The sequence below is a fragment of the Prionailurus bengalensis genome, chromosome C1, assembly GCF_016509475.1.
Source record: "Prionailurus bengalensis isolate Pbe53 chromosome C1, Fcat_Pben_1.1_paternal_pri, whole genome shotgun sequence".
Classification (NCBI taxonomy): domain Eukaryota; kingdom Metazoa; phylum Chordata; class Mammalia; order Carnivora; family Felidae; genus Prionailurus; species Prionailurus bengalensis.
In genome coordinates, this window is record NC_057345.1 from 102809480 (window position 1) to 102822943 (window position 13464).

Below are 13464 nucleotides of genomic sequence, written 5' to 3' on the forward strand. Positions count from 1 at the left end.
TGGTGCATTACTGCCCTAACCCGATCTCCCCACTCACTCTGTCACCCGTGCCCCAAAACTCAGCCTTTGGCAAAGTTCTGTCATCAATCAAAATTCTTTATTTCCAATTTCTCTTCTGAAAATGACCTTTGTTTCTTGCTCTGTCTCAACCTACAGCTTTCAAATGGTGGTTGGGCTCTTTGCCAGCCCGGTCATATCCACCCCCCTGCCTCCGTTACTCTAGGTACCACAGTGCTCAGAATAAGGCACATGTCCTCTTTGCTCTGCATTGATACTTCCGGAGAATTTTTCCTCTCCCCCCTCTCAAAAGCCCCACTTTCTTCAAGCCCACACCCTTCCTTCTTGAAGTCAACTGACAATCTTGCTCCACTCCCCTCATTCATGAGGATTGAACCACATGGATCACTGCCTGCCTGTCCACATCAGTTCTCTCAACATTCATGAAGATGTCAGCCTAGGTAATCCACTCCAACTTTTCACTTAAGTTCCCACTTCTATGACATTGTCCTCCACATGCCTTTAGCCCTCCCACTGTGCACTCATACTCCTGACCATATCAGTACAGTATCCATATTACATCCTAAATTTTAATTTCATGGAGCTTAATTTCTAATAACCATATTAGAAACCGTATCTTCCCAGCTCACTTTTAAAGAACCCCCACATTCTTCTCCCACTGGGACCACCATTGGCTCCTCCATCTTTTTGCCATTTATCATACCTCTAAATCACCTCTTTTCTCTCTTTCTGCAGCTCAGATTACCTGTGGTGCATCACCATAAACAGTCTCTTGCACACGCCCCTTGCCATGTACTCTCTCTCTCAGACTGGCCAAGCAAACCATTGACTTTGGTGAAACCCATGCTTGGTCTAATCTATGCCTGTATCTGAGCAGCTAACTATGGCTGAAGAAAAACTCAATATTGTACTGACTCATTAGCTTTACATTTACAATCACACATCTCAGATGGGCTCCCAGCATGCCTTGCAATTCCACTACATTTTCCTAGTCCATTGGCTCCCCTACTCCCAACAGAGCCAGTCACATTTCCTCTCTTCTGTATGCAGCCCCTATCCTCCGCTCATTCTCAGCTGATTACTTTGACCCCTATTTCACTAAGAAAATAGAAACAATCAGAAGAGAACTACCTGACTTCCATCAGCAAAGTCAGCAATCTCCTGCCTTTATTCTCAATACTCTGCCTTCCCACTGTTCCTATCTGGAGGGACAGTCCCTGCTCTGGCTTAAGGCTGAAGTATCCACTCATGCACTGATTGTATCACTTTTGGTCTATGTGAGGACTGTGGTCCTGCAGTTGTCCCCTCTCTTCCTCCCGATCAATTTCCCTTTCTTACACGTGTATAATCCCATCTTTGAAAACTCCATCTTGACCCTAAATGTCTTACTGAGTGTGCCACCAAATCTATGCTCTATTCTATAACAAAAGCCATTGTCTATTTTCAATGCTTCACATCCTTACTCTCATTCTACCTTTAATCAATCCATTTAAGCTTTTGTTCCCAGAATTCCACTGAAGTTCCTTTTGTCAAGGTCATCAATGACTTCGTTATTGCTAAATCCAATGGTTGGTCCTGAACCTTCAGCTTATAGACTTCTCAGGAGCACACAGCAAGGCTTCTCACTCCCTCTTCCTCGAAATACTCTTTTCATTTGCCTTATAGGACCTGACGTCCCATGTTTTTCCTCCAAATCGCCACCCACTCCTCCTTGCTGCTCTTCCTCTAAATGTTGGAGTGATCCAGGTCACTTCTCTAAGAAAATATTTGGAGCTAAATAGGAACATTAGGCTCTAAGACCAAAATATACAAATATTCACATAGGATTATGGACACATAACTGACAATTGTAATAACATGGAGGACCAAAATCAGTCAATCTGGTATAAACTTTATTTGGTACACGCAACAAAAAAAGCACTATTCTAAGCGTTGGACATACAGGTGAATGGAATTATTTTCTGTTGGTTAAGGCAGCATGTGCTAAGAAATCACTGTGTACCAGGTACTATGATAGGTACTTTTGTGTATTGTCTTACTTAATTTTCACAACTGAGATTGACAATATTATTACATCTCATACACAGATGGGGAAACCAAGGTTTAGAAAAAACATATAACCACCTGTGGTTTTAGGCCTAGGAAGTGGCTGAAATGGGCTTTGAATCTATGCTGTCTATCTAGACCTACACATAATCTGAGCCAGCCTTCCACCATTTTTGACCTGAAAGAGTGGCAATTCATGTGGTTCAACCAAATATTGAAGTTTTCCCTTTGGAATAAGGAAAACCTGTAAGTTGGGGAAGTACCAGGAGTATAGTAAAGGGCAAACAGGGGGAATTAGTAGCACCACCAAGGTGATAGCTTTCCGTCCTGAAGGGAATTTAGTTCACTTCATCAAGTAATTGTCTGCAAGCATGATCAAATGATTGTTTTTTTCTATTCATCGCCCCAAGTTTTGAAGGAAATAGATGACAACATCTGGCTGTTGTGTTTAAGGAAGATGCATCTCAAATGCTTAAATGAACTCACGGTCTGTACTTCCTAAGTGAAAACATTTTTATTTTTGCTGTGAGATTTTCAGCTCCTGGGCTGCAGCTTTTCAGCTGAGTGTTGATTTGTCAAAAGTGTGCGTCATGATAGATAAATATTAAGACTCAGAGAAATTGATCATTATGGATTAAAATGTTGAGACATCCAGGGGGAAAGTCTTGCAAAAACAATGTTTGTTCTTTTAGTAATGCTGCCAAGAGTGATGGCTTAGGACAGCAAAATTATAAACAAGATTCCCAGGTAGATTTACCCACATCTAGTAGCCACATCTGCCTCTCTTACTGCAGAAACTCACAGTCCTCATTTCAACAAATGTGTGGAAAGTGCATGTATCCCAGGTCCTGGTGACTCATAAATTGAAGTAGACCCCCTCCCATGTAGACTTGCACTTTATATCTCAACCTAAAGGAAAGATGCTTTCAGGATTTTAGGCAAGTTATTTCTAGTCTAGACCTAGAGAAATGCTTTTGGGAAATTAACCATGTTCCCAATGTGTTTTGGGAAATTAACCATGTTTATTTCACACTAATAGTGATGCAATACACCCCTATCTGTTAAACAGGCAGTTCTGAAGTGCTTTCATGTGTGATCTGTACTCACAAATGTTCTACAAAATTGATTTGGACATTGATACTTGGAGAGATGAAGTGACCTGGCTTGTGGGCATATCCTCAGTTTGATGGAAGGGCTAAGAATAGAATTCAGTGCTATACCTCCAATTCTAGGGCTCCCTCCCTGCAGCTACATGTGAGTTCTGTTGTCAAAGGGAGGAGCCGACAACAAGCTCTGTTGTCAAGGAAGGAGCTTGTGACTTTGTTACTGGTTAGCCAGTCTCTTATTTGCCAGGTGATTGGCCTTTTGCGATTGCTGGCAGTGAAGTTCAGACTTTGATTCCAAAGCTTCCAGAGCTTTGTGATGGAGGAGCGCTGGGGCTCAAAGTTAGTGGGGTATAGATTCCTATCTAATTAGGTGAGAGGTCTTGCGAAAAGTAGGGGAAAGGGCATGGAGACTGATGAGGTTTCTCAGAAAAACACTGAGCGCTGGGGTTTTGTTGTTTGAGTTTTATCATTCCAGGAGTTACCTCGTTTTGTTGTATCATCAAGGGAGCAAACCTAGCAATATGGTGTGTCATTTCAAGTGAGGAAGATTCAGTGTTTGCGTGAGGGACACAGTGCAGTGACGGTGCAGATGCCCATGATTCTCGATGAACAAATCCTAACATCATCTGTCATCACTCCTTTGGTGTTTGTGTCAAACCTCTATCTTCACAGACATTTAAGCAGCTTAAAATATGTGTTCTCACAGTCATTTTATGTTAATAACAATATGTCACAAAATAACCAATTAGTATAAGAAAGCTTTTCCTTTTTTGAGCTCTCAGAATGTTGATCATTATCAAGTATGCATTTGTCATAATTAGCATATTTTATATTTATTTGCATGGCATTTTACGTCAAAACTTTCTGCTTGGCAACGTGGCAAAAACTGTCATAGGTTGTTTGAATGCCTCTTCCCAAATCAACCCAGAAAGCACTACCAAAATGCGGGAAAGCAAGAATATGAAGAATAATTTTTTTTAAAGCTGTGAGCAATCCCTGAGGAGTCTGAAGGATGCCCGGATGGAGTGAGGGGTAGGGATGGGGGCAGGGATGAGGTTGGAAGCAGGCTGAAGCCTGGGGTGAAGGATGGCTGGAGGCAGCGATGGGAGGAGGGGCATCGCAAAAGCCCTGACCTGCTGCCCAGTTTGTGAAAAGAGGCAGATTGACCAGTCATGTTCTGATGATCATTCTAACAAACCTCCATTCTCAACCCCCCAAACTGGTGGCCCGACAATATGTTCTCCTGGTGCCATTGTTTCCTAGCGGTTTAAATGTGCAACTTGAGTCAAGGGAGTTTCCTGGTGAAGTGGCAGCAAACAGGGACGGCCACCAGCGGTTGTGTGGAGTCTGGGGCTCTCGCTGTGGGCTTATTCCCACCTCTCACTTGAAGTATGCTTTGAGGAACATGGACTGGGGCCAGGCGTTCAGGGCTTCCCCAACAGAGGAACCAGAGAGCAGCTGTTACCTCCAAGGTACCTGAACTCAAAATAATAAGACACTGAAGACTATAAAAAAAAGACAACACACTGAATGAGGCATCATCTGAAAGAGAATTTTTGATACAGACAGACCAAGAACTTAAAATAATCATACTGTGGGGGTTCCTGGGTGGCTCCGTCGGTTAAGCATCCGACTTCAGCTCTGGTCATGATCTCACGGTTCGTGGGTTCGAGCCCCCGTCAGGCTCTATGCTGACAGCTCGGAGCCTGGAGCCTGCTTCAGAGTCTGTGCCTCCCTCTCTGTACTCCTCCCCTGCTCACACTTTGTGTGTGCCTCTCTCTCAAAAATAAACAAACATCGGGGCGCCTGGGTAGCTTAGTCAGTTGAGCGAGCTTCTGACTTCATTCGGCTCAGGTCGTGATCTCACGGCTCATGAGTTGGAGCTCCACGTTGGGCTCTGTGTTGACAGCTCAGGGCCTGGAGTCTGCTTCAGATTATGTGTCCCTCTCTCTCTCTCTCTGCCCCTCCCTCGCTCATGCTCTGTCTCTCTCTCAAGAATAAATAAAACATTAAATAAATAAACATTAAAAATTTAAAAAAAAAATCATCCTGTGTACTTAAGAAGGGAGGGGAAGATTTTGTATTACAAGGAATTAATATAAGAAATTGTAGAGGAGGAAAATTGATTTTCCCTTTACCTGTCTAGGTTCTTGGCTGAGAGCCTTTGTAATAAAAGACAGATTAACAAGAGAAAGATAAGTTTAATAACAAGTATACCGCCTGTATACATGGGAGATACACAGACAAATTGAGTAAAACTCCTCAAAATGCTATATTCCAAAAGCCTGTACATATATACATACTTAAAGGAGAAACATTAATTTAAGAGCAGGAACAATACAAGGATGACCACTATTGTTTACCACACTGTACTAGAGATTCTGGCAAATGCTGTTAAAAAAAGAGAAAGAAATAATAGTTGAAAGGACTAAAGAGAAGATGTAAATAATTATTATTTGTAGATTAGTTAAAAAACTAAAATCAATGAAATATGTGAACTAAAAAAATGATTCAACAAAGTTGGAGACAACATCAATTTAAAAAATCAACAGGGCTTCTCTACATTAGCGTTAACCAACTAGGAGCTATGATGGAAAAAATACATCTAATTAACAACAGCTACACAAACAATATAAGGTCTAGAAATTAACTTAACCAAGACTCTACAGGACCTTTATGGGAAAAAAAAAATTTTTTTAGACTTGAATAAATAACACAGAAGATCATTTGAAAAAATAGAGAAACATTCTATGCTCTTAGATGGCACAACTTAATGTTATAATGCTATTTATTCTTCCCAAATTAATCCACAAATTCAATGCAACCCAATAAAAATTTCAGTTGGATTTTTCGGAAACTCGATATATTTTTCTGAATACGTAAAGATCCAGAAATAACCAAGTTAAGCTGGAAAAATAGAAATAATGAGGGAGACTTATTCCAGTTATACAAACCCTTGGTAATAAAATCAGTGTGGTTTCGGTGCAAGAAGAGACCCCTGGGGTAGAATAAAGGGCTCAGCTGAAGATTCCTGTATACACGGACATTTTTATGACACATATTACATCACAAACCAATTAGGGGACGATAGATTAGTTAACAGAAGAGGTACTTTGTGGACAAAACCCAAACTGAACTCAGATCAGGAGAGGGAGATCACTTGGGTGTCCACCATTGGAGAGAGAATGGTTAAAATGCGGTTGGAGATACAAAAGCGAGTGCAACAAAATGGTTCACAACAAATTAAGAATCAAGTGGCTGGGAAAGAGGGAACTTGGCAGCCTGTAACTTCGCTAATTCCCAGATCTAGAACATCAAAGCACAATTGTTCTACCTGCGGCTCATCTTTGATTCTAACTTGATGAGGAAAAGGATTTTCTCTGTATTGGATTAGTCTGGCTTTGGGCTGATCTTCAAGCCCAGAATAAGAGGCAGAATAAATTTCCTCTTGTGCCCATTGGAAACTTTCTTCTTTTCTTTTTTGAAATCTGTATTTACTTACGGGGAGGTAGGAGCTAGAGGAAAAGTCAAGTATTAATGCCATTCAACAGAATAAACAGGCTTAGAAAAAATGAAGCGCTTTGCTCAAGTGGTGGTGCTGAGGACTTTGGACTCCTACTTCTCTTAAAATTCTGGTGCCTGCAGTTTATTGTTAAATACAGGCATACCTCATTTTACTGTGCTTTGTTTTATTGCACTTTGTAGATATTGCATTTTTTATAAATTGAAGGTCTGTGGCAACTCTGTGCTGGGCAAGTCCATGGGCACCATTTTTCCAACAGCATTTGCTCACTTTGTGTCTGTATGTCACACTTTGGTAATTCTTGAGCGATTTCGAGCTAGTTCATTAATATTATATTTGCTATGGTGATCTGTGATCAGTGATCTTTGATGTTACTACTGTTATTGTTTTGTGGGACCACAAACCATGCCTATCTAAGATGGAGAACGTAATCTATAAATGTATGTGTTCTGACTGCTCCACTGACTGGCTGGCTCTTCCGCCATCTTTCTCCCTCTCCTCAGGCTTCCTGAGACACAACAACTTCAAAACTAGGAAATCAATAACCCCTCAATGCCTTCTAAGTGTTCAAGTGAAAGAAAGCATATCACATCTCTTCCTTTAAATAGAAAGCTAGAATAATTCTGCTTAACGAGGAAAGCATGTTGAAAGCCGAGACAGGCTGGAAGCTAGGCCTCTTGTCCCAAGCAATTTAGCCAAAGGAAAGTTGCATTTGCAAGTTCTTGAAGGAAATGAAAAGTGCTACTCCAGTGAAACTCTGAATGATAGGAAGGAGAAACAGTCTTATTACTGATATGGGGAAAGTTCTCGTGGTCTGGATGAAGGATCAAACCAGCCACGACATTCCCTGAAGCCAAAACCTAATCCAAAGCAGGGCCCTAACCTTCTTCAATTCTGTGAAGGCTGGGAGAGGCAAGGAAGCCACAGAAGAAAAGTTTGAAGCTCGCAGAGGTTGGTTCATGAGGTTTAAGGAAAGAAGTCGTCTCCATAACATCAAGTACAAGGTGAAGCAGCAGGTGCTGATGTAGAAGTTGCACCAAGGTATCCAGAAGATCCAGCTAAGATAATTAATGAAGGTGGTTACACTGAAAACAGATTTTCAATGCAGATAAACAGCCTACATCAGAAGATGCCATCTAGAACTTGCATAGTTAGACAGAAGTCAATGCCTAGCTTCAAAGCTTCAAAGGACAGGCTGACTCTCTTGTTAGAGGCTAATGCAGCTGGTGACTTGAAGTTGAAACCAATGTTCATTTACTCTTCCGAAAATCCCAGGGCCCTTAAGAACTATGCTGAATCTACTCTACCTATGCTCTATAAAGGAAACAACAAAGCCTCGACGACAGCAATGTGTCAAACCAAAATCTCGTGAACGTTTGCAATAGAACTCAACGATATTGTGTCCCCATGGGCCCCAGCATAAAAGCAAATGAAATTAAACCAACAGTCATAGAACCTGTGATGGCATCTGAGGAAGCAGAGGGTGGCAGTGACCTGTTGGAGGAATCTGAGAACAGAATTCCTAAAGAGCCAGTGAGAAACCACTGGAGAGCGGGCCAGACCAACCAGTTAGAGAGCAGTAGCTCAAAATAGCTCAAAATAGGAGTGGTTTTGCCTACCTCAATGCCAGTGAGTGAATTCGAAGAGCTGAACATAACCAGTGGTGTGCTGTTTAACTATTTAAAAACCCCATTTGTGTTGTTTACTGATTTCTGTGGTGTAAATACTCCCATCAAGGCTTACCGCATGCTAACAACATGGATACAAAGTTGGGAAGACAGGTGAACAATCCACAATTGCAAGGTGGGAGCCAGCTGTGAACAGTGGGAAGAACCAGAGCCCTTTCCCAGGACTGGTGGCATACTGGGAGTGGAATCACAACTGAGAAAGAGAAGGGTAACAGCAAGAAAAGGAAGAGAGGTGGAGATAGAAATTGGGGAATGGCACGGAGCCAGGAAATCTCAGAGAACAAGCTGCCATATTTTGGAACACTGCAGGAAAACAAGAAAAGAGAGAGCTCTGCAAGGTTAGAAAAGCTACTCTGAACCACGCTACCTTCTAAACGTTCAGGAAAGGGGCCCTGGGTGGCTCAGTCAGTTAAGCATCTGACTTCGGCTCAGGTCACCATCTCATGGTTCGTGAGCTCGAGCCCCGCATCGGGCTCTGTGCTGACAGCTCGGAGCCTGGAGCCTGCTTCGGATTCTGTGTCCCCCTCTCTCTCTGCCCCTTCCCCACTCATACTCTGTCTCTCCCTCTCTTAAAAACAAATAAACATTTTTAAAAAAATCCCCTCAAGTCACACATCATTGATGAAAGACTTCTGTGTTGAGACAGAGAAGAAGGTTGTATTGTACACCATACAACAAATGAACTAAAGTTCTATTAATAAATTACCCCCAAGAAATAACAAGTACTAGAGAGGATGTGGAGAAAAGAGAACTCTTGTGCCCTGTAGGTGGGAATGTAAAATGGGGCAGCCACTAAGGAAAACAGTATGAAGATTCCTCAAAAAATTAAAAACAGAATTACTGTATGATCCAGCAATTCTACTTCCGGGTACTTATCCAAAGAAAATGAAAACACTAACTCAAAAAGATATGCATACCCCCCCCCCCATTCATTGCAGCATTATTTACAACAGCCAATATATGGAAACAACCTAAGTGTCCATCGACAGATGAATGGACAAAGAAAAGGTGCGCGCGCACACACAGTGGAATACTACTCAACTGTAAAGAAAAGTATGAAATTCTTAACTTGAGAGTATTATGCTCAGTGAAATAAGAGAAAGATAAATACTGTATGATCACATTTACACGTAGAATCTAAAAACAAAAACACGGGCACCTGGGTGGCTCAGTCGGCCAAGCGTCCGACTTCAGCCCAGGTCATGATCTCATGGTTCGTGGGTTGGAGCCCTGCGTCAGGCTCTCTGCTGTCAGCTCAGAGCCTGGAGCCTGCTTTAGACTCTGTGTCTCCTTCTCTCTCTGCCCCTCCACCATTCACACTGTGTCTTTCTGTCTCAAAAATAAACATTAAAAAAAGAAGGAGAAAATGAAAACAAAAACAAAAAACCAAGCTCATAGAGACAGAGAACAAATTAGTGGTTGTAAGAGGCGGGGAGGTGAGGGTGTGTGGTAAAAATTGGCAAAGTCATCATCACACATAAAAAATTTTGTTAACTGCTTGTGGATGTTAACTAGACTTACAGAAATGATCATTTCACAATATATACAAATATCAAATCACTATGCTGTACACCCGAAACTAACATAATGCCAGATGTCAACTGAAACTCAATAAAAATAAATAAATAAAATGTACCAGGTTTTTCAAATAATAAACAAATAAACTATCCCAGTGTCCATAATGTTAGATGCCAACTAAAACTCAATAAAGATAAATAAATAAATACAATTTAAAAGGGTTTTCAAGTAATAAAAAAAAACTACCCCAATGTCCATCACCAGTAGAATGGACAAATGAAACATGTTTTGTGTGCAGAATGGGATGCCATATAGCATGAGGAGTGATCCACAACCACGTGACAACAGGGAGGACCTCACAAATAACCATATTGAACGGAAGAGGCCAGACCAGAACGAGTAGAGACTGCACACTTAACAAGCAAGACAAATCCGTGCTGCTCAAAGTCAGACTGCCGGGTTGCCCTTTGGGAGAGCTGTCATGGCTGGGAATGATGCGAGGGCAGCTCCTAGGGTCCTTGACCTGGGTGTCGGTTCCATGGATGTGTTCTGTGCGTGAAAGTCCATCGAGGTGTGCACTTCCGATCTGCTCCCTTGGCTGTGCGTCCAAGTGAAAGAAATATTCTTAGACCCTCCTGTCTTCCCAAAGGCCCTCCTTGGCTGCCTGGTCAGGTAGGGGTCCTCCCTCGCTCAGCTCCCAGCCGTGTCCCTGCTGCGCGGCTCACGCTCAGGCATCTTTTCAGCTCCTGCTCCCAACGTGTGCCCTTCCTCGTTTTGCACGGCTTCCCGGAAGGTACAGGCTTCACTCCATCTGCTTCTGTGTCAACGAACAGCGCCGCCTGGCCTCCTGGCCTCCACTGGTTCTTCCCCAGTTGTGGAACAAGATGGTGAACAAGGTGTGAACAAGATGTTCTCTGTCCCAATACATCCTCACCTGGGAAAAGCGTTTGAAATGTTTACACTTTGGGATTCACGAATTCTCTCTCCAAGGGAGAGTTTTCCGCTAACTTATAGTGGAAGCTTTTCCCCATCCTCCTTCTCTCTGCTTTCCTGCCCTCCGGGAAGTGAGATGCCAAGTTCCAGGAGGGGATCACACCTGTGACGTTGGGATTGTTAAGTCGCAATCTGGGCTCTGCCCGTGTCTTCTCAGGCCTCCCTTTCAGTGCCTGCTGCAGGTGTATAAATGCTTCCGGAGTCTCCCTTGGCCATCACATACGATGAGTCCGAAGCATGTGTGCTGGGCAGGCTTCCAGAGTTCCCCGGAGAGATTAAAGCTCAGGTCGCCCACAGTTTGAGATTTGTTAGCACACCCTTTAAAAGCTGCCTCCTTTTCCTGTCTCATGTCCCCACTCCCCTGAGGTTTCCTGCACCATCTCCCACACAGACTAGTTCCTTGTGAATCCGTGCCTCGGCATCTGAGACTGGGGGGGCGTAGACCGAGAAACATTCACATGCGCCCATGTACCCTGAACACCTGCATACGCACAATGAATTATCAGCATGCGGAGGACACACCCTGAGGTGACTCCCAGTGAGTCCCACCCCTTGTATAATCGCTCCCCGCTGAATGCGGATGGAGCCCGGATGTTACTTCCAGCCAACGGAATAGGGCAGAAGTGATGGTCTGGTCACTCCTGGGCTTATGTCACATTATAGGAGGCTAGAGAGAGATTCTGCTGTTGGTTTTGGAGAAGCAGACTACCGCGTGTGAGCTGCGGATGGGGGCCACGTGTCAAGAAATTGTAGTGGCCCCCAGGTTGTGGGTCTTGCCTCTGGACAACAGCCAACAGGACAACAGGGCCCTCCGTCCTGCAACCGCAAGGAAATGAACTCTGCCAACATCCTGTGTGAGTCTGGCAGCAGATTGCCCTATAGGAAGCCTCCAGAGGAGAGTGTAACCTCGTCGATTCCAGGATTGCAGGCTTAGGAGACCCTGAGCAGGAGCTCCCAGCTAAGCCAGTGCAGAGGCGCTAGCCCCATGGGAGTTCTCAGTTCTGAGCATGTGTTGCTTTAAGCCACCAAGTTTATGGTACATCTTTATACAGCAGTAGGAAACAGCTACATTCTCTGTGAAATCCTTCAGTGAGAGATGGGGACTTGTTTCTCTCATTCCTTGCTGGCAGGGATCTGACCTCTGGCCCCCGGGGATCCAACTTTGCTCTTTGATTTGTTATCTGAGAACGGCCAGTTTTGTCACCTTTCTTGTTCTTCATGAATTGTTTCCATCAAAAGTAGGTATATGGATGGAGAGCTTGGGTGGCTCAGTCAGTTAAGCGTCTGACTTTGGCCCAGTGAGTTTGAGCCCCGCGTTGGACTCTGTGCTGACAGCTCAGAGCCTGGAGCCTGCTTCAGATTCTGTGTCTCCCTCTCTCTGCTCCTCCACTCATGCTCTATCTCTGTCTTTCAAAAATAAATAAACGTTAAAAAAATTTTTTTTTTAAATAAATATGTGGCTGATCTTCCAACTGTCTGGTGAATACAAGGTTCTTCAATAAGGCTTCTTTATAAATTCCTTTTGGAGGGCTTGATCCAGCAGAGTCAGATTTTCCCAGTGTCAGGACCAGGTTAAGTCTCACAGGACTTTTTCCATGTCTGTTTCAAAAGTCTGTTGGGTTGTAACATGATCCTTAAGGTTTTTTTCTTCATCCTGCCTATGTCAGCAACTTGACTTACAGATTCAAGCAATCCTCTAAAATTCCCTGGGACAGAGACTCTCTCCTCTGCTCTCTGGGAATTTGGGAGAAATTTAACATTATTTGGCAGCTGTCTACATTTCCGAAGACCGTTGGACTCTGCAAGGACTTCCCTACAGCTATGGAGTGGGACCAGCTCAGCCTTCTCTTTTTCTTGCTTTCTGATACCTGCTTTATCTAGCATTTCGGTACCGTTTCTGGTCACTGCCGAAATGTCTCTTCCCTAGAGATGGGAGTGCAAGTGGGAGTGATACAGAAGAGTCTTCTAGGATCTCAGCATTTCAGTCTGGCCAAATGGAGAGGTCCCCATGTCAGCCCCCATTTCTGTAGGTTGGTCTCAGCTTGGGCAGTAAGCATGCTCCTGCGTAACCCGGGCATCTGCTGGAGAACTGCTTGCAAAAGTTTGCAGAATCGGCCACAGGCCGGGGCAGGTGCCCACGCACATTCTCCAGAGCACCACACGGTAGCCCTGTTCTGGAACTCCTTATGCAAATGAACCACCTCTCTCCCTGTGCTGGCTTTGCCAACCTTGAATCTCAGGAACTTTTGTAATGCCCCCGATTTCGAATCTGAGAGACCACCAAGGAGTTGATACCGATGCAAACGCACGAGGGTTTATTTGCAAGCTCGAGCTTGGGCCCAAGTATACCCGACACAGGGAAGCAGGGACTTAGACCCCTAGGTTAAGAGGCGTAGCAGTTTTATAGGGGCCAGTGGCCAATGAGATTGTAACACACACAGAAAGTTGCATAGTCGTGTCAGTCCACATGCAGGTGGCCAATCGAATTACAATTTACCCTATAGTAACTGTTTGAACTAGCCTATCACTCTGGTCAGAATTGGCGCGCAAGCTTGGTGGGCAAAAGGCAGGG